Below are 20,781 nucleotides of genomic sequence, written 5' to 3' on the forward strand. Positions count from 1 at the left end.
TTTGGCCCTATTTGCCTTGCTATTCCCCAATTGTTGTTGTTGTCGTTGTTGTTTATACATGGGGTCTCTCTGTGTAGTCTGGCTGTCCTAGAATTCATTTTTTTATACCAAGCTGGTCTTGAATTCAGAGATCACCTGCTTCTGATTCCAAAGAACTACATTAAAGGAATGTGCCATCACATACACCCTGTAACTTAGGGTTTTGGGGTTTTCTTTACTATAAAGACTTTAATTTAAAAGATTGTTTTAAATCTAAGAAGGGACTTAATACTTTTAAAGTGTTGGAACTGTCAAAAGCAGCAGGGATTTTGGAAGTTAGACTAAATGAATATTTGAATTATGAGATGGCTATGCAATGGGAGGCAGAGGCAGGTGGATCTCTGTGGGTTCAAGGCCATCCTTGTCTACAGAGCAAGTTCCAGGACAGGCTTCAAAACAATATAGAGAAACCTAAAACAAACAAAGAAAAAGATGACCTTGAGTCTATGGGGTCAAGGAGGAGTTTGTGTCTTAAATATGATGTGATATATTTGTATGTTATGTTAACAAAAGGTAGACTTGTGATGAATAACATTATGAACTAGATACAATCTACAGCTAACCATTCAACAAGCCCCTGAGCACACCTGAAATGAATTTTCTTGATCAGCTGAGATTCTCAACATGCCCGTGAGACATTTTCATGGTTAGTTTAAGTGGTAAAAACCCACCATATAGACAGCAACATACCATGGAATTAAATAGCAAACTACACAAAATAGAAAAACTTGCTGAACATGAGTATTCATCTGACTTTAGAGACTTTCACTGAAAACTTCTCTAAACTGTGAGCCAATTTTCTGTCATGGTATTTTACCATAGCAATGAGAAAAGCAACTGATAGTATATCAAATGTTCTTCATAGTAACTTCTGTGATTCCAAATTTTCCTGGCAACACTATGTCACTTCCAGAGATATGACCTTAAGGTAGCATGAAGACAATATGTTCTCCAAATTGTCTTTAGGATAGGTATTATGTCATTCTACATATAAAAAATGAATACAGAATGCATGATGATAGTATACAACTTAATTCCAGCACTCAGAAGGCAAAGGCAGGTGGAGGTCTGTGCATTTGATGCCAGCATGGTCTACATATCAAGTTCCAGTCATACAAGGGTATATAGTGAGATCCTGTCTGAAAATATGAATTTATGATTAGTTTAACAATCACACGGCACAGAAAATATAAGCATAGAATTTTCATCAGTATGAATTCTCTTTTATGTATGAAGATTTTTTTCATTCTTTGACTAAATAATTTTTTGCACATGGTAAATGTCATGAGTTTGTAATGTTGAGTAGTCAGCACATATTGCTCAAAGGCCTTCCTGAAATCCTTATGATGATTTTTGCTAGAATTAATTATCTAATTAAATACTTTGTAATCATGTTTTTGATCCTGTATGAATTCTCTTAAATTGAGCAAATTGATATCCATTTATTATCATTTGCTTGTGCTGAACTTGAAATGTCTTTAATGCTATCATGTACTGGGTGTCTTGAGCACCATCATGTGTTATTGTTTTGGAAGAGTATGGAAATTTGAGGAGGTAGATTCTGTGTATGCAATCATGGAATACATTTCCCTGGCTCCTATTATGATCACAACTTTATGTCCACTATAAAGTGAACACCTCTGGTCTTCAGATATTCCTACCATCATGATAGGCCTGATGAACAAGGAATTAAACCTCTAAAATCATGAACACAGATATCCTCTTTAAGTGTTTTTATTTCATATGTTTGATCACAGGAACAGATTTTAGCTAAAACACCTCTCCACTGTGTTTATGATCATAGGATTTTTTTCGTCAGTATGAGTTCTCTTATATATTAAGATTTGCCTTTTCTTCTCAGACTAAAGGTATAATTTTTATAAGTATAAATTCACTGACATACACTAAAACCATTCCTGGATACCTTGCATGTAAGTACCTAATCAACAACAGAAATGATCTGATTCTGAGCCATTTTTAATTTTCCTATATTTGTAATGCATTTCACAACCATTATAAATGTTCTAATTGCCTCAAATAGATCAATCACAGTAAGGGCTTTACTGTATTTTTTATACACACAGAGAGAGAGAGAGAGAGAGAGAGAGAGAGAGAGAGAGAGAGAGAGAGAGAGAGAGAGAGAGAGAGAGAAACACCAGTATGAGTTCTCTGGAATATAGTAAGGACAGAATAAAGTATAAGTGTTTTCTTACATGCCTTACATTCACTAGGTTCTCTACAGTATGAATTCTCTATTAAGCAACATATCCACAAAGAATAAAGGCAGTTAAAATTTCAATACACTAAAAACTTTATCAAAGGTATAATTTAATCAAGTTTTGGGGAGAACTAAATTATTTGTAAAGACAATCTTCATTTGCTTACAATCACAGAATTTCTCAAATGTGTGAATACTATGGTGTTTAATAAATTGGTGACAGTTCTTTAAAACTTTAATGTATTTCTTATATTCACTAGTTTTCTTGTCAGTATGAATTCTCTTCTACATAATAAAAACAGAATACTGAACCTATAGCCACATTATATTCATAGTTTTTCTCACTAGTATGAAGGTTTTAATATTTAGTAAATGCTCAAATACAATAAACGCTTTCTCATATTGTTATCATTCATGACAATACCCAGTATGAATCCTCTCATTTTCAGAACATATTTAACTACTTCAAAAGAACTTTGTGTTCTATAGTTTCCTAGAATTTCTTACCCAGTATGAATCCTCAGATGATGATTACTTACAAAGATAATATTTTTCCTCAACTTCTTGATATGTATGGTTTCTCAGTAAGATAAATATACCTTACTGGTTAAGATTTGATAAATTTAAATATGTTTTCTGATTTTTTTTGCTGCCGTTGTGTTTTTGCCAGTGTGAGTTCTCTGATATTGACTAAATAGTTTCCCCTCATACAGATCATCTCATATTATTTATAGTCACAGAACTTTTTATCAGAATACTTTTTCTCAGTTTTAGAAGAATCTGATGCATGATATTACATACACAGACATTCTATCATGAATTACATAAAACAACAGAATGTTTACGAGTGGTCATATAAATTATAGTGGATAATTAAAAGTAAAGCATTCCATCAGAATCATGTCCATACAATTTTAATCATTTCTTACCTTTCCTTTTAAATTAGGGTCTTGATATATAGCCTAGGTTGGCTTTGACTTTCTATTCCTTCTCTCTCATCCTACAAAATCCAGACATTACCTATTTTTGATTCATTAAAAACATTTTTGTTAGTTTATTATCTATTCTTGTGATGCAGTACCATGGCCAAAGCAACTTGTAATTTAATTGGGCTTATTTAACTTAATTTAATTGGGATTATTGTTGCAGAGAGTTAGAGTACAGGATGATTGAACAAAGGCACAAAGGCAGGAACAATAAAGAACTCACATCTCAATAAGCAAGACTCAGAGAACACACAATTAGTAGTATGAGTCCTCTGAACCTTCAAAGCCCACCCACAGTGAAGTAACCCCAATAAGGCTAATCCTTCTCAAACCATTCCAGCAACAAAGAATAAAGCATTCAAATGTATGAGGATACCCATGCCATTGAACTACCATATGACAACAGCCACTACCTGGAAGCCTTATAATCAAATTTATTATTTCTTAATATGTCTTCTTTTCTAAGTGTGTGTGTGTGTGTGTGTGTCTGTGTGTGTCTGTGTCTGTGTGTGTGTGTCTGTGTTCTTTGAGATAGTTCCTCTGTACAGCTGTCTATCCTGGAAGTCTGTAGACCAGTTTGGCCTCAAACTCACAGAAATCCACCTGCCTCTGCCTCTGCCTCTGCCTCTGCCTCTGCCTCTGCCTTCTGAGAGCTGGGATTAAATGGATGCACCTTCAGCACCTGCTTTTCATATGTTTTCTTAATTACTAGTTGACATATTTACTGTCTATTTTCCAAAGTGATGGGTTCAAAGGTGGTGATCTGCATTTGACTCTTGTCCCAATTATCACATTCCCTGTTTGAGTTAGTCTCTATTACTGTGATAAAACTCCATGGCCAAAGCAATACGTGGAAAGAAGGATATATTTGGCCAACAGTTACAGAAAACTAAGAGTCCATCATAGAAGGAGGTATGGCATCAAGCAGAAGGCACGGTGGAAGGAAGAACTGTATGCTGAGAACTTGCATTTTGTTAGTTTGGTTTTTGTAAATCAGTTTTTAATTAAATTAAAAAACAACCTTATTTTACATACCAATTTCAGTTCTCTCTCCCTCCTGTCTTCCCATGCCCCCCACCAACCCCCATCCCAAACCTTATCCACTCCCCAGGGAGGCTGAGGCTCCCATGGGGGATCATCAAAGCCTGTCACATCAGTTGGTGCAGGGCCTAGGCTCTCCCCATGTATCTAGGCTGAAAAAGTATCCCTCCATAGGGAATGGGCCCCAAAGTCCATTTGTGCACTAAAGATAAATACCAGTTCCACTGCCAGAGGCCCTATAGCCTGCCCTAGCCACCCACTGACACCCACATTCAGGGGGCCTGGTTCAGTACTATGCTGGTTCCCCAGCATCAGACAGGGTCTGTGATCTCCCACTTGCTCAGGTCAGCTGTTTCTGTGGGTTTCTCCAGCATGGTCTTGACCCCTTTGATCATCACTCCTCTCTCTCTACAACTGGATTCCAGGAGTTCAGCTCAGTGTTTAGCTGTGGATCTCTGCTTCTGCTTCCATAAGCTACTGGGTGAAGGCTCTAGGATGGCATTTAAGGTAGTCATCAATCTCATTATAAAGGTATTTAAGGTAGCCTCTCCACTATTGCTCGGATTCTTAGTTAGGGTCATCACTGTGGATTCCTGGTAATTTCCCTAGTGCCAGATTTTCATTCTAACCTATAATGAGTCTCCAACAAGACCCAGCAATTCTACTCTTAGGCATATTCCCAAAAGATGAACATTCATACAACAAGGACGTCTACTCCGCTATGTTCATAGCAGCATTATTTGTAATAGCCAGAACTTGGAAGTAACCTAGATGCCCCTCAACTGAAGAGTGGATAAACATGATATGTACTCACTCATATATGGATTTTAGACATGGAACAAGAGAGTTCCGCCTACAATCCCACTGCCAGAGAGTCTGGGAAACAGGTAGGACCCTACGAGAGATATGCGTGGTACCCCAGAGAAGGGGAATGAGGCAAGATTGGGAACATGGGGGAGGTGAGAGGTAGCTGGGAAAAAGAGAGGGGAAGAAGAGGAGAGGAAGATATGGAGAGCAGGAAGGTTGAATTAGGGTAAGAATAGAGGAGAGCAGTATGAGAAACACCATAATAGAGGGAATCATTCTAGGTTTGAGGAGAGATCTTGCACTAATGAGATTTCCAGAGATCTACAAGGATTATATCAACTGGAAAACTAAGCAATAGTAGAGAGAGACTACCTTAAATGCCCCTCCCTGATAATGAATTCAGTCCTTATATGCCATCCAAGAACCTTCAAACAATGACTGATGGAAGCAGAGGCAGATACCCACAGCTAAACACTGAACTGAACTCCTGGAACACAGTGACAGAGAGGGAGGGCTGATGAGCAAAGGGGTCAAGATTGGGCTTGTTTAACCCACAGAAACAACTGTCCTGAACAAGGGGGAACTCTGAGACCCTAGACTGATGGCTGGGAAGGCAACATGGGACTGATCCAGATCCCCTGAATGTGGGTGTCAATGAGGAGGCCTAGGCAATGTATAGGGCCTTGGGTAGTAGATCAGTATTTATCCCTGGCATACAAATGGACTTTGGGTGCCCATCCCACAATGAGATGCTCTCTCAGCATCTCTCTTGGGAGAGGGCCTAGGCCCTGTCCTGAACTAAATGACAGACTATGGATATTGCTCACAGATGGCCTCACCCTCCCTGGGGAATGGAGTGAGGATTGGATGGGGGGCTGAAGGGGGTGGGAGGGCATGAGAGAAGGGGAGGGAGAGTAAGTTGGGACTGACATATGAAACAACCTTGTTTCTAATTTAAATAAAAAAATTTTTAAAGGATGATAAGTACATAGAACATATACAGGCAATAATTATATCAACAATGTCTAGTCCATTTGCATTTGACAAATTCATAGAAAATGCCTCATTATCTAACTATCTTGGTGAGACCAAAGTCTTGTATCTAATTTACTTTCTATTACAATTTGCATTATCAAATTATCTTTTTATGCCTCTCAATTTTATATACTATGCATTTCCTTAGTGAGTTTCCTTTCGGAGTCTGGTAAACAAGAAATACTATAACTATAACTATCTAGTTTTCAACTCCTTCAGAAACCCAAGAAGGAAATATCATTAACTGAGTAAGCAGAAAGTACAAGCAAGCAGCTTCCAAAAGATGTGATTAATGACAAATACAGCTGGCTGCCTCGACAGTCACACAAGATTTCTCTGGAAATTTGGGGCATCCATCTTAGGCTTAAAGGCCTAGCATCTCTAGCAGACTTTTCTGTGCAGCAGGATTATCTGATGGACTGTCCTACCTTGTCTTGACAGAGTTTGCAGTCACACTTTTTGGTGTCCTGTTTGTCCAATTTGGGCAGCATACTGTCAACAGTCATGGCAAGGATACTTTCTTGCCCAGTGGATACTTTTGTCACAAAGAAAATGGGGTTTTTTGATGTCCATCATCTTCTCTGAAATACCTTGGTGCTACCAGGAGGAGACAAGATTCATTGTCATAAAAAAAACCCTATATTATTAAAACATTTAAACTGTCATATTCTGTCGATCTCCGAAGTGTTTGAAGATGACCTGTCTTTCTAAAATATAGCTGCTTGACTTTAAAAACATACCTAATGTGACTGTAAGTTCAATTGTAGTAGGTGACTAATTACTAACCTATAATTCCTTGCTGTCTTATACAGTTGGCAATAACTTTCGAGGACTTTAAATTTGTATTAATTGATAAATGAGCTATAAAGGCACAATACCTTGAATGATATTAAAAATGTATATACAGTATGTTTCAACCAATTAATTTCAAATTTGTATCAATATACAATATTTGTAAGTAATATATAAAAGTCCAATCCAATGTAAAATGTTGAAAACTAGTGTTGCTTATTAAAAGTAGACTCAATAATCTACCTTTTAATCTCATCATATCTATACTTTTAAAAAGTAGATTCAATAATCTACCTTTTTATTTTACCATATCTGTAGCCTCATTTTTTATTTCCAAGAGTAGATTCAATAACCTACCCTTTTATCTTATCAAATCTTAATCCTTTTTTTTTCCAAAAAAAACACTCTGGAATCTAATCTCCTTTGTTCAATTTCTTCCTGACCATAATCAACAACATTTTGTAGCCAATTTCCCTAAACAATGACAAATATCCATAACCCATTGAATGACCAAAAACCACCCACTCCACATGTTGGGAATGTGGTCATTGTGTTCTTAAAGTTACTTCAAGCTGTCTGGGGGTAATGGCATCTCCAGGGGATACTAATAAAGAAAAATTTTGGGCTAACTGTGAAGCTGTATAATTTTTGTCCAGTCTCTGCATAATGGGAAACTGCAAGGCTTGTCTCAAGTCCTAGCTAGAGTAGAATGTGAGAATGGATAATCTTAGCTGGCCACCTCAAAATTGTTCTGAACAATGTGTATTTCAAAGTCAATCTTTTGTTGGTATTGTTCAGCTTAATGGTGTTATCATATTCCTGATGAAATTGTCACTGTGGGGCCTTATCCTCATTTTGGAGACTTCAGTTGATCAGGTTTTATCGCAGTAATGTGTTGTAGTTATGAAATGTCTCCCAGCAATATTTGGAAATCATTGAGTCTACAATTGATCTCTCACAATTTGTACCTTTTGGGATCTAATATTTTTTGCTTTTTAGATACAGGGTTTCTCTGTATTGTTTTGGAGGCTGTCCTGGAACTCACTCTGTAGACCAGACTGCCCTCGACCTCACAGAGATCCACCTGCTTCTGCCTCCTGAGTGATGGGATTAAAGGCATATGCCACCAATGTCCAGCTGGGGTCTACTATTTTGCAAACCTCCTTTATAGCCAAAATAATTAACAGAATCTCCTCTTATTTTTTTCAGGAACAATTTGTAATCCCCAACAAGGCAAAATATTCTTTACTTCTTCAAACATTCTTTCTAAACCATCTATATTTTAATCAGCTAGTATAATGTCATCCATATAATGGGAAACTATAGATTGAGGAAATTGCTTATGTATTATTTCCAATGGCTGTCTTATAAATATTGGCACAGAGTGAAGTTATTTAACATTACCTGTGGGAGAATCTTCCATTGATATCTCTTATTGTAAATAGACACTGTGAAGGCAAATTTTCTCTGTCTTTTTCTTGTAATGGTATACTAAAGAAACCATCCTTTAGGCAATAGATAAAGCAAAGGAATTCCAGACTGTATCATCTTATTAACAGCTCTCAAATCTGCTACCATTCTCCATATTCCTGATTTATTTTTAATAACAAATACAGAATTCCATGGGCTGACTATTTCTTCTTTATGCTGAACATTTACTTGCTCCTGTACCAACTATTCTAAACCATGCAGTTTCTCTGTTGTTAAAGGCCATTGCACAACCCATATAGGTTCATCTGTCAGCTATTTTAAAGGTAGGGCTATTGGTGTCTTTGGAAGATTAGCAGCTGTTTGTGTCCTGTCCTTGTATTACCTGAATGGTCAGCGATTGTTCTTTTTAATACCATCTTATAAAATTTCTAGAACCATATCCTTGTAGATCTCTGAAAATCTCACTAGTGCCAGATCTCTTCTCAAACCTATAATGGCTCCATCTATTATAGTATCGCTCATCCTGCTCTGTTCTATTCTTCCCCTGACTAAACCTTCCTGCTCCACATGTCCTCTCTCCCCTCGTCTTCTCCACCTCTCTTAATCCCATCCCCCTCTCTCCCCATGCTCCCCCCATGCTCCCAATCCCATCCCACTCCCCTTCTCCAGGTTACCATGCATATCTCTCTTAGGGTCCTCCCTGTTAAGGACACTCAGTGGTGGTGGAATTATAGCCTGGCAATCCCCTGGTCCATGTCTAAAATCCATATATAAGTGAATACATACCATTTTGGTCTTTTTGTGACTGGGTTACCTCACTCAGGATGGTTTCTTCTAGTGCCTTCCATTTGCCTGCAAATTTCAAGATTCCATTTTTTCCCACTGAGTAGTACTCCATTGTGTAAATATACCACATTTTCTCTATCTAATCTTCAGTTGAGGGGCATCTAGGTTAGTTCCAGGTTCTGGCTAATACAAATAATGCTGCTATGAACATAGTGAAACAGATGTCCTTGTTGTATGAATGTGCATCTTTTGTGTATATGCCTAAGAATGGAATTGCTGGGTCTTGTGGTAGACTGATTCCCATTTTCCTGAGGAATCTCCATACTTATCTCCAAAGTGGCTATGCAAGTTGGGACTCCAACCAGAAGTGAAGGAGTTCCCCTTTCTCCACATCCCCTCCAGCATAAACTGTCATTGGTGTTTTTGATTTTAGCCATTCTGACAGGAGTGAGATGGTATCTCAGAGTTGTTTTGATTTGCTTTCCCTGATGGCTAAGGATGTTGAGCACTTTCTCAAGTGTCTATCAGTCATTTTAGACTCCTCTATTGAGAATCCTCTATTTAGATCTATAGCCCATTGTTTAATTGAATCCTTTGGTGTTCTGGAATCTTGCTTCTTATGTTCTTTGTAAATTGTGGAGAACAGCCCTCTGTCAGAGATGAGGTTGGTGAATATCTTTTCCCATTCTGTGGGCTGCCTTTTTGTCTTGTTGACTGTGTCCTTTGCCTTACAGAAGATTCTCGGTTTCAGGGCATCCCATGTATTAAATGTTGACCTCAGTGTCTATGCTACTGGTGTTATGTTCAGGAAGTGGTCTCCTGTACCAATTTGTTCCAGGGTACCTCTCACTTTCTCTTCTAAGAGGTTCAGTGTGGCTGGATTTATGTTGAGGTCTTTGATCCATTTGGACTTAAGTTTTGTGCATGGTGATAGATATGGATCTATCTGCAATCTTCTACATGTCATTCTCCAATTATGCAAGCACCATTTGTTGAAGATGCTTTCTTTTTTCCACTGTATAATTTTAGCTTCTTTGTCACCGATTTAGTGTTCATAGATGTGTGGGTTAATATCAGGGTCTTCAATTCAATTCCATTGGTTTACCTGTCAATTTTTGTGCCAATACCAAGCTGTTTTAATTACTATAACTCTATAATAGAGCTTGAAGTCGGGGATGGATGATGATGCCTCCAGATGTTCCTTTATTGTACAGGGTTGTTTTGGAAATCCTGTGTCTTTTGTTTTTCCATATAAAGTTGAGAATTGTCCTTTCAAGATCTGTGAAGAATTGTTCTGGGAGTTTGATAGGAAGGGATGTCATTGCATCTTTGATTGTTTTTGGCAAAATTGCCATTTTCAATACGTTGATCCAACCCTATCTATCCAAGAGCATGGGAGATATTTCCATTTTCTGGTATCTTCTTTAATTTCTTTCTTTAAAGACTCAAAGTTCTTGTCATACCAGTCTTTCACCTGTTTGGTTAGAGTTACCTGAAGATATTTTATGTTGTTTGTGGCTATTGTAAAGGGTGATGTTTCTCTGATTTCTTTCTCAGCACATTTATTGTCTTTACATAGTAGGGCTACTGATTTTTTTTAGTCATTTCTTTTTTAAATTTAAATTTAAATTAGAAACAAGGTTGCTTCACATGTCAATTCAAGGTCCCTCTCCCTTTCCCTCCCCTCCTCCCACGCCCTCCCACCAAACCCCCCAATATCCCCTCATTTCCCCAGGGAGGGTGAGGCCCTCCATTGGGGGTGTCCATAGTATGTCATTTCATCCAGGGCAGGGGCTAGACCCTCCCCCAAGAGTCCAGGCTGAGAGTTCATCTCTCATTGTGGGATGGGCACCCAAAGTCCATTTGTATACCAGGGATAAATACTGGTCTACTACCCAAGGCCTAATAGATAGCCTAGGCCTCCTCACTGACATCACATTCAGGGGGTCTTGATCAGTCCCATGTTGGACTCCCAGCCATCAGTCTGGGATTCAAGAGCTAACCCTTGTCAGGTCAGCTGTTTCTGGGAGTTAAACCAGCCCAGTCTTAACCCCTTTGCTCATTAGTCACTGGTTTCCTTGAGTTCAGCTCAATGTTTAGCTGTAGGAGTCTGCCTCTGCTTCCCCAGACTCTCTGGCCGTGGGATTATAGGCTGGCACCCCCCACATCTATGTCTAAAATCCATACATGAGAGAGTACATACCATGTTTGTCTTTTTGTGACTGGAGGGCTACTGATTTTTTAACACCTTGTATCCTGCCACATTGCTGAAGGTGTTTATAAGCTGTAGGAGTTCCCCGGTAGAATTATTTGGGTCACTTACATAGACTATCATATCATCTGCAAATAGTGAAAGTTTGACTTCTTTCTTTCCAATTTGTATCCCCTTGATCTCCTTTTGTTGTCTTATTGCTCTAGCAAGAACTTCAACTACAATATTGAAGAGATATGGGGAGAGTGGACAACCTTGTCTTGTTCCTCATATTAGAGGAAGTGCCTTGAGTTTCTCTCTATTTATTTTGATGGTAGCTTTTGGTTTGCTGTATATTGCCTTTATTATATTTAGGTGTGTTCCTATATCCCGGATCTCTCCAAGACCTTTATCATGAAGGGGGGTTGGATTTTTTCAAAGACTTTTTCAGCATCTAGTCAGATGATAATATGGTTTTTCGTTTTCAGATTGTTTATATGGAGGATTACATTGATGAATTTTTGTATGTTGGACCATCCCTGCATCGCTGGGATGAGGCCTACTTGATCATGGTGTATCATTTTTCTGGTGTGTTCTTGGATTCCATTTGCCAGTATTTTATATTGAGTATTTTTGCATCAATATTCATGATGGAGATTGGTCTGTAGTTCCCTATCTTATTTATTTCTTTGTGTGGTTTGGGTACTAAGGCAATGGTAGCCTCATAAAAAGAGTTTTGGCAGTGATCCTTCTGCTTCTATTGTGTGCAACAATTTGAAGAGTATTGATATTCTCTCTTCTTTGAATTTCTGGTAGAATTCTGCACTGAAACCATCTGGCCCTGGACTTTTTTGGTTGGAAGACTTTTGATGAATGCTTCTATTTCTTTAGGGGTTATAGGTCTATTTAAATTGTTTTTCTGTTCTTGATTTAATTTGGGTATGTGATATCTATCCAGAAAATCATCCATTTCATTTAAATTTTCCAATTTTGTGGAGTACAGATACTCAATGTATGACCTGATGATTCTCTGGATTTCCCCAGTGTCTGTTGTTATGTCCCCCATTTTGTTTCTGATTTTGTTAATTTGCATGTTCACACTCTGCCATTTCATAAGTTTGGATAAAGGTTTGTCTATCTTGTTGATTTTCTCAAAGAACCAACTCTTTGCTACACTGATTTTGTATTGTTTTCTTTGTTTCTACTTTATTGATTTCAGCTCTCAATTTGATTATTTCCTGGCATCTACTCCTCCTGGGTTATTTTGCTTCTTTTTGTTCTAGAGCTTTCCAGTGTTCTGTTAATTCTCTAGTGTGGCTATTCTCCAGTTTCTTCATGTGGGCACTTAGTGCTATGCAATTTCCTCTTAAAACTACTTTAAGAGTGTCCCATAGGTTTGAGTATGTTGTGCCTTCATTTGTAATGAATTTTAGGAAGTCTTTGATTTGTTTATTTATTTTTACCCAGGAGTGATACAATTCAGCATTGTTCAATTTCCATGAGTTTGTGGGGTTTCTGCAATTTGTGTTGTTGTTGAATTCTAATATTAAGCCCTGGTGGTCCAATAAGATACAGGGAGTTATTCCAATGTTTTTGTATCTTTTGAGGTTTGCTTTATTGCCAAGTACATAATCAATTTTAAAGAAGGTTCCATGTGGTGTTGAGAAGAAGGTATATGCTTTTGATTTTGGATGGAATGTTCTATAGATGTCTGTTAAACCCAGTTGGGTCATAACTTCTGTTACTCCCTTTGTTTCTTTGTTAAGTTTCTGTCTGGTAGACCTGCCCAGTGGTGAGAGTGGGGTATTGAAGTCTCCCAGTATAAGTGTGTGGGGTTTAATGTGTGATTTGAGTTTTAGTAATGTTTCTTTTACGAATGTGGGTGCCTTTGTATTTGAGGCATACATGTTCAGACTTGACACTTCATACTGATAGATTTTTCCTGTGAATATTAAATGTCCTTCTTCATCTCTTTTGATTAATTTTAGTTTGAAGTCTAATTTGTTAGATATTAGGATAGCTACACCTGCTTGCTTCTTATGTCCATTTGATTGGAAAATCCTTTCCCAACCCTTAACTCTGAGGTTTGTCTTTGAAGGTGAGGAGTATTTCTTGTATGCAACGGAAGAATGGATTCTGTCTTTGTATCCATTCTGCTAGCTTGTGTCTTTGTATAAGTGAGTTAAGATAATTGATATTGAGGGATATTAATACCACTGATTGTTGATTCTTGGTTATTTTGATTCATTTTTGGTGGTGGTATTGTGTGTGAGTTTCCCCCATATTTCTAGCTTTGGGTAAAGTGAGATTATCTATTACCTATATAATTGTGAGTGTAGTTAACTTCCTTTGGTTGGAGTTTTCCTTACAGAACTTTCTGTAGGGCTGGATTTGTGGATATGTATTGTGTAAATCTGATTTTGTCATGGAATATCTTGTTTTCTCCATCTACAGTGATTGAAAGTTTTGCTGGGTATAGTAGTCTGAGCTGGAACCTTATTCTCTTATTGTTTGTAGAACATCTATTCAGGACCTTCTGATTTTCAGAGTTTCCATGGAGAAGTCAGGGGTAATTCTGACAGGTCTGCCTTTATATGTTACTTGGGCTTTTTCCTTTGCTGCTCTTAATATTCTTTCTTTATATTGAATGTTTGGTATTTTGATTATTATGTGGCAAGGGACTTTTTTGTGGTCAAGTCTATGTGGTGTTCTGAAGCTTCTTGTACTTTCATAGGCATCTCCTTCTTCAGGTCGGAAAATTTTTCTTCTATGACTTTGTTGAATATGTTTTCTACATCTTTGAGCTGGGTTTCTTCACCTTCTTCTATACCTATTATTCTTAGGTTTAGTCTTTTCACTGTGTCCCATATTTTCTGAATATTTTATGTTAAGGATTTGTTGGATTTCAGATTTTCTTTGGTGGATAAACCTATTTCCTCTAGTTTATCTTCAGGGTCTGAGATTCTGTCTTCCATCTCTTGTATTCTGTTTGTTATGCTTGCATCTGAAGTTCCTGATCATTTACTCAGCTTTTCTATTTCCAGCTTTCCCTCAGTTTGTGTTTTCTTTATCAACTCTATTTAAGTTTTCAGGTCTTGAACTGTTTGAATTGTTTCCTTCCTCTGTTTGATTTTTTTTCTTGGCTTTCCTTGCTTTCTTTAAGAAATTTGTAGATTTCATGCACTTTTGGTTTGTTTTTTCTTCCATTTCTTTAAGGGATTTTCTCATATCCTCTTTGAGGCCCTCTATCCTTCCATGAGGTTGTTGTTAAGGTAATTCTCTTCTGCTTCATCTGTGTTGGGATGTTCAGGTCTTGCTCGTGTAGAGACCCTAGACTCTGCTGGTGTCATAAAAGTTTCTGTTGTTGGATGTGTTCTTATACTGTCGTCTTCCCATCTCTTGTTCCAGTGGGTATAGGTAGGATCTCTCCCTCTCCTGGTGGGTATGGGTTCAAGACGCTATCCTCTCTCTCTCTCTCTCTCTCTCTCTCTCTCTCTCTCTCTCTCTCTCTCTCTTTCTCTCTGTCTCTCTCTCCCAGAGGGTGGAGGGGCAAGCCCAGAATTGTGGCCGATGATGCTGGCTGCTTTTTTCTGCCTCCAGGTCTCTCTGCAGGGTTCAGTGGCAGGAAGAATCAGGCGGCCTGGGGTCAGGAGACTCAAAGAGGTGGAGGTGGGCTAGAAGAGTGAGATTTGTTTCTTGTGTGTAGCAGAAGGATAGATGCTGTCTTCATATCCATTCTGTTAGCCTGTATCTTTTTATAGGTGAGTTAAGATCACTGACATTGACATTGGGGGATATTAATGACCATTGATTGCTAATTCTTGTTTGTTTTGGGTTTGGTGGTGGTGGTGGTATTGTGTGTGGTTTTCCCCTCTTTTTTTCTTTTGGTGTTTGGGATTATCTATTGCCTATGTTTTTGTGAGTGTAGTTATCTTCCTTGGGTGGCAGTTTTCCTTCCAATACCTTCTGCAGGGCTGGGTTTGTGGATATGTATTATGTAAAACTGGTTTTGTCATGGAATATCTTGTTTTCTCCATCTACAGTGATTGAAAGCTTTGCTGGGTATAGCAGTCTGGGCTGGCATCCATGGTCTCTTAGTGTTGGTATAATATCTATCCAGGACAGTCTGGTTTTCAGAGTATCCATTGAGAAGTCAGGTGTAATTCTGATAGGTCTGCCTTTATATGTTTCTCGGCCTTTTTCCTTTGCTGCTCTTAATATTTTTCTTTATTCTATAAGTTTGGTGTTTTGATTATTATGTGGTGAGAGGAGTTCTTTTTGGGGTCGAGTCTATTTGGTGTTCTGTAAGCTTCTTGTACTTTCAAAGGCATATCTTTAGGTTGGTGAAGTTTTCTTCTATAATTTTGTTGAATATGTTTTCTGTACCTTTGAGCTATATTTCTTTGCCTTCTTCTATACCTATTATTATTATGTTTGGCCTTTTCACAGTGTCCCATTTTTCCTGGATATTTTGTGTTAGGGATTTGTTGGACTTGAGATTTCCTTTGATTGATGACTGTATTTCCTCTGGTGAGTCTTCAACAGCTGATATTCTTTCTTCCATCTCTTGTATTCTATTGGTTATGCCTACATCTGTAGTTCCAGATTGTTTACTCACTTTTCTATTTCCAGCATTCCATCAGTTTGTGTTTTCTTTTTTGTCTCTATTTCAGTTTTCAGGTCTTGAACTGTTTGAATTGTTTCCTACATCTGTTTGATTGTTTTTTCTTGGCTTTCCTTGTTTTCTTTAAGAGATTTGTTGAAACTGGCAAACTAAGCAATAGTGGAGAGACTATATTAATTGCCCCTCCTTGATGGTAAGGTTGATGACTACCTTATATGCCATCCTAGAACCTTCATCCAGTGACTGATGGAAGCAGAGACAGATACCCACAGCTAAACACTAAACTGCACTCCTGGAACCTAGTGACAGAAATGGAGGAGCGATGAGCAAAGGGGTCAAGACCATAATAGTGAAACCCACAAAGACAGCTGACTGGATAAGGGGGAGCTCTTGAATCCCAGACTGATGCCTGAGAGGCCAACAGGGGACTGATCCAGACTCTATGAATGTAGTCTCAGTGAGGAGGCCACAGAAATCACTGGGGCCTTGGGTAGTAGATCAATGTTTATCATGGTTTATGAATGATCTTTGGGAGCCCATTCCAAATAGAGGGATGCTCTCTCAGCCTGGACACATGGGGAAGGGCCTAGGTCCTGCCCTGGATGAAATGACAGACTTTGGAGATCCCCCCAAGGAGGGCCTCACCCTCCCTAGGAAATGATGTGGGAATTGGGTGGGGGGCTGGAGGGGCTGGTGGAGGGACTGGGGAGGATGGGTGGGAGAGGGAGCTGGGGTTGACATGTGAAGCATTCGTGTTTCTAATTTAAATTAAAAAATTAATTTAAAAAGAGATTTATTGATTTCTTGCATTTTTGGTTTGTTTTTTCTTCCATTTCTTTAAGGTATTTTTTTCATATCTTCTTTGCAGGTCTTTATCATTTTCATGAGGTTGTTTTTAAGGTAATTCTCTTCTGCTTCATCTGTGTTGGGATGTTCAGTTCTTACTGGTGTGGAATCCCTAGACTCTGGTGGAGTCAATTTGGTTTTTCTGTTGTTTAATGTGTTTTTATATTGTGGTCTTCCCATCCCTTTTTCCAGTGGGTGCACATGGGGTCTCTTCCTCTCCTGGTGGGTATGGGTCTAAGGATCTCTTCCAGTGCATTCAAGCAGGTTCAATACTCCAATGGATCTCATAATTGGTGCAGGTGGGGCTGAGATACTCTAGATGGGGGACAGGCCCAGGAAGATCCAAGGAGAGGAGTGAAGGGAATTGGGGCCCCAAGCAGAGCCCACTCTCAGCTCAAGCAGAGGGCAAAGGGTGGAGGGGGGCCAAGACTGAAGTATGGGCAGACGCAGGGTGGTCCTTTCTGCTGGGGAAAGTTCACTCTAGGTTGGGAGCAGGCCCAGAAAGATCCAAGGCAGGGGATGTAGGGAGTTGGAGTCCTGAGCAGAGCCCACATTCTTAGGCATTGCCTTTCTAAAATAGCATATTCTCTTTCTCCAAAAATTTGATCTTGGAAGATATTCATACCTCTTGCCTTTTGTTCAATATTGTTCACCTTTTCTCTTAGCCAGGAAGTCCATTGTAATTGTGGTACAGGATCTAGGGCAGCTTTAATCAAATCTATCCAATCTCTATCTAGGCATAACACTATTAAAAACAGACCATGTATCGACCATCTTTTTCACAAATGGTGAATACATGCCATATGAGACTACAGCTTCCTTGAATTTACCTAAATCTAACATTGTCACTGGTTTCCAAGTAGCTCTTATAGAAACTCTTTCATTTGGTATTACCTGTAAGGTTACTGCATATATTAAAGGTAGTTCTCTTAAGACCTTAAAATGCTCCTTTTTAACCTTAAAACGCAATGCTGAATTTGGTTCTCCATGTAATTCCTCACTCTGGGTTTTAATATCTCTACAATCTACCTCTTAATAAGATTTTCTAAGGCCTGCATCTTAGCACTTGTCAACCAACTTTTTAGAGATAAAACAAGAATTATCAAAATGATAACCAAGATTATCAAAATGATAATCAACAATATGTTAATTCTGGTTAAGTTGATTATCCATTCATTTAATTGCTCTATTTTTAGACTGGGCAGTATGTAATCATACAAAGACCTAATTCTCTCCATTTTAATAATGTTTTCCTATTTTTAGTGTGGGGAAAAAAAACCTCTCTTTTTTAACTAATACCTTCCTGCTTTTTGTTAAAAAGTTCTATCTGTATTTTCTGTCATAATCTAAGTTTTATTACAAGCATAAAGCTAAAACCAAAGTGGTACAGGTTGCCACTGTTTTATAGTCAGTCACATGCCAAGCTGGCCACATGGCTGGCTGGTAGCCATTTTAAAAGAGATACCTGATCCACCATCTTAACTAAAGGTGACCACATGGAAGTTATGAGGTACCATCCTATCAACAAGTTTTTATTTAGATTTAAAATGTTAATACTTTTATACACAGGAATGCTAAGTTTTATAATTTAACAGTCACCCAGATAATAATGGTTTTAAAGGCCTTTAATTTTCAATATTAAAAAAAACATTAAGAAATTTCAAAACAGTTTTTAAAATGTTTTCAATTTATAAGGTTATAAGATATTTATACTGTTAAAATGTTTAAAGCTAGACCTAACAATATATAGTTCTAGTTTTATAAAGGTTAATAAAGTTTATACTTTCAACAGTTACGCTTAAGGCAGACAAACCTCTAATACTTCAGAGACCTACAGAACATGGCATTTAAAATGTTAATTTAAAAGTTTATAATATCAGACAGACTTCCAGATCCTAACAGTGACCCAAAGTCTCCAAAAAAAGATTACAAGACACCCCGGTCCCTACACCTGGATTGTGTTGACTCTGACCAGTGAGCAAGATGCTCAAAGGTGACACCTACTGCTTCCAGGACCTGGCCCAAAATGTGGACAAAGCTGCTGGACACTGGAAAATTGATTGTACCCCTTTTGCCGAGACAAAACAAGGTCAGTCTTTTCCATGTCCCTCTTCCACAGAGAGAAAGAAAACTCACCTTACAGGCCTGGTAAAGATTGATACTGTTCCTGATACTTGTGCCTTCAATACTAGTAGAGGAGACTTGGGTATAGCTGTATATGGACTGGTACCTGGCACTTTTTAATAGATTTGGAGACTGTATAAAATTTATCCTTCTCAGATCTCTGAAAGTATTAATGGTTGTCAGGTTGACAGCATCAGGCAGCCAAATCCACAAGACTATAGTCAGCTTGGTTGCTCATTTTATTTATGTAAAAATCAAGCCTTAATATGTCTCAATAAGGATCAAAGGATGTAAATACTTGTTCAATCACAAGCTCAAGGTTTTTAGGTTTATTTTGGTTATCATCTAAGTATAAACTTAAAGGGCTTTTCATCAGGCCAAAGATACCTCTGTCCAATTCATACCTGGCTCCCTGGACAGAAGACAAATGTACACTACTAGCCCAAATCTGTAGTTTCTACTAGGACAAAATACAGATACCCAGATATCTGCTTTTTCTACAATGTAGATATCAGTACCAATTGATAATGCTAATGTACCTATAAACTTTATGTCCTTTTATATAACAAAATTTATATAGGCTTCAGAGGATCAAAAGTCATACAGCTTGAATCCACTTCTCACAGGTCAAAGAGGACTCCAGATAAGGACAGCCAGTTATCCCACCTGTCTGTTCCTGAGAATGAGATTTTCTCTCCTGGTCATGGGATTCCTGACCTTCCTGATCACTAATACTATGGGTCTAAAGAGTTCCAATTAAATACATAAGTTTTAACTTCTGTTCCCAGTTTTAAACATGTCTTAAACAGGTTTCCACTTCTGGCAAACACATCTAAACATCAGTTGCTGACCACAGCCTGCTCCTAAAGACTGCGAGCCCTAGACTTGCTGTGGATGTGAACCAGTTCAGCTGATGTGGACACCCCCTGTCTCTTCAACACAGTCTGCCAATCAGCTGCTCCTGGATAGATACCCCATTGCCTAAATTCCCTTTTTGCTTTTGACTTACATTTCAGCCTTCTTGGGTCCCCTAACTTCGTCCCAAAGTCAGCAAGAAGTAGCATGGAAAAAAATACATCGTCCTCTTTTCCCTGGTTGAGATGCTAAGTCAAAAGAAAAAAAAATTCCCTCACATAGGGAACAGTATAATAAGAGAGGGAGACATATGTGCCACTCTCAAAGAGGAATTTTTTTATACAGATAAGACTGGGGTAGTACCCGAAACTCTGGATAAACTCAAGGAGAGACTCGCTGTTCGTCAAAAAAAATTTTAATCCCAACAATACTGGTATGAGGGTTGGTTTAATAAATCCCCCTGGTTCGCTACACTAGTCTCTACTCTTATGGGCCTCCCAACCTTTGGGCCCTACATTCACAAACAATAATTCAAGCCTTAGTCCTAACTCAACAATACCATGCCCTCAAACAGATGAAACCATAAGTAAACCTTAAGTAGAGAGGGCTGGACAATAGGTAAAAGATTCTACCTATACACAAGAACAAGGGGGGAATGAAAGACCCCTACCCAGGGCCCCCCTAGGAAAAGAAAAGCAAGGCCAGGCCGTTGCCTAATGAAAGAAACCCAGACCAGGTGTCTCACCCTCAAAACAGGATGTCTGTGATCACTATAGCAGTCATGGGACCCGGATAATAATTGCTGAAATGTGCTGGGAACTTTCATATGACAATACTAGAAAACCTAGTCCTTGGCAACTACCCTGGCCCCCAATTATGTCTGATCACTATAGCAATCATGGGACCCGGATAATAATTACTGAAGCGTGCTGGGAACTTTCATATGACAATACCAGGACACCTAGTCCTTGGCAACTACCCTTGCCCCCAGTTGTGTCTATGATCA

This window comes from Mesocricetus auratus, unplaced genomic scaffold, assembly GCF_017639785.1.
Source record: "Mesocricetus auratus isolate SY011 unplaced genomic scaffold, BCM_Maur_2.0 Super-Scaffold_6730, whole genome shotgun sequence".
Classification (NCBI taxonomy): domain Eukaryota; kingdom Metazoa; phylum Chordata; class Mammalia; order Rodentia; family Cricetidae; genus Mesocricetus; species Mesocricetus auratus.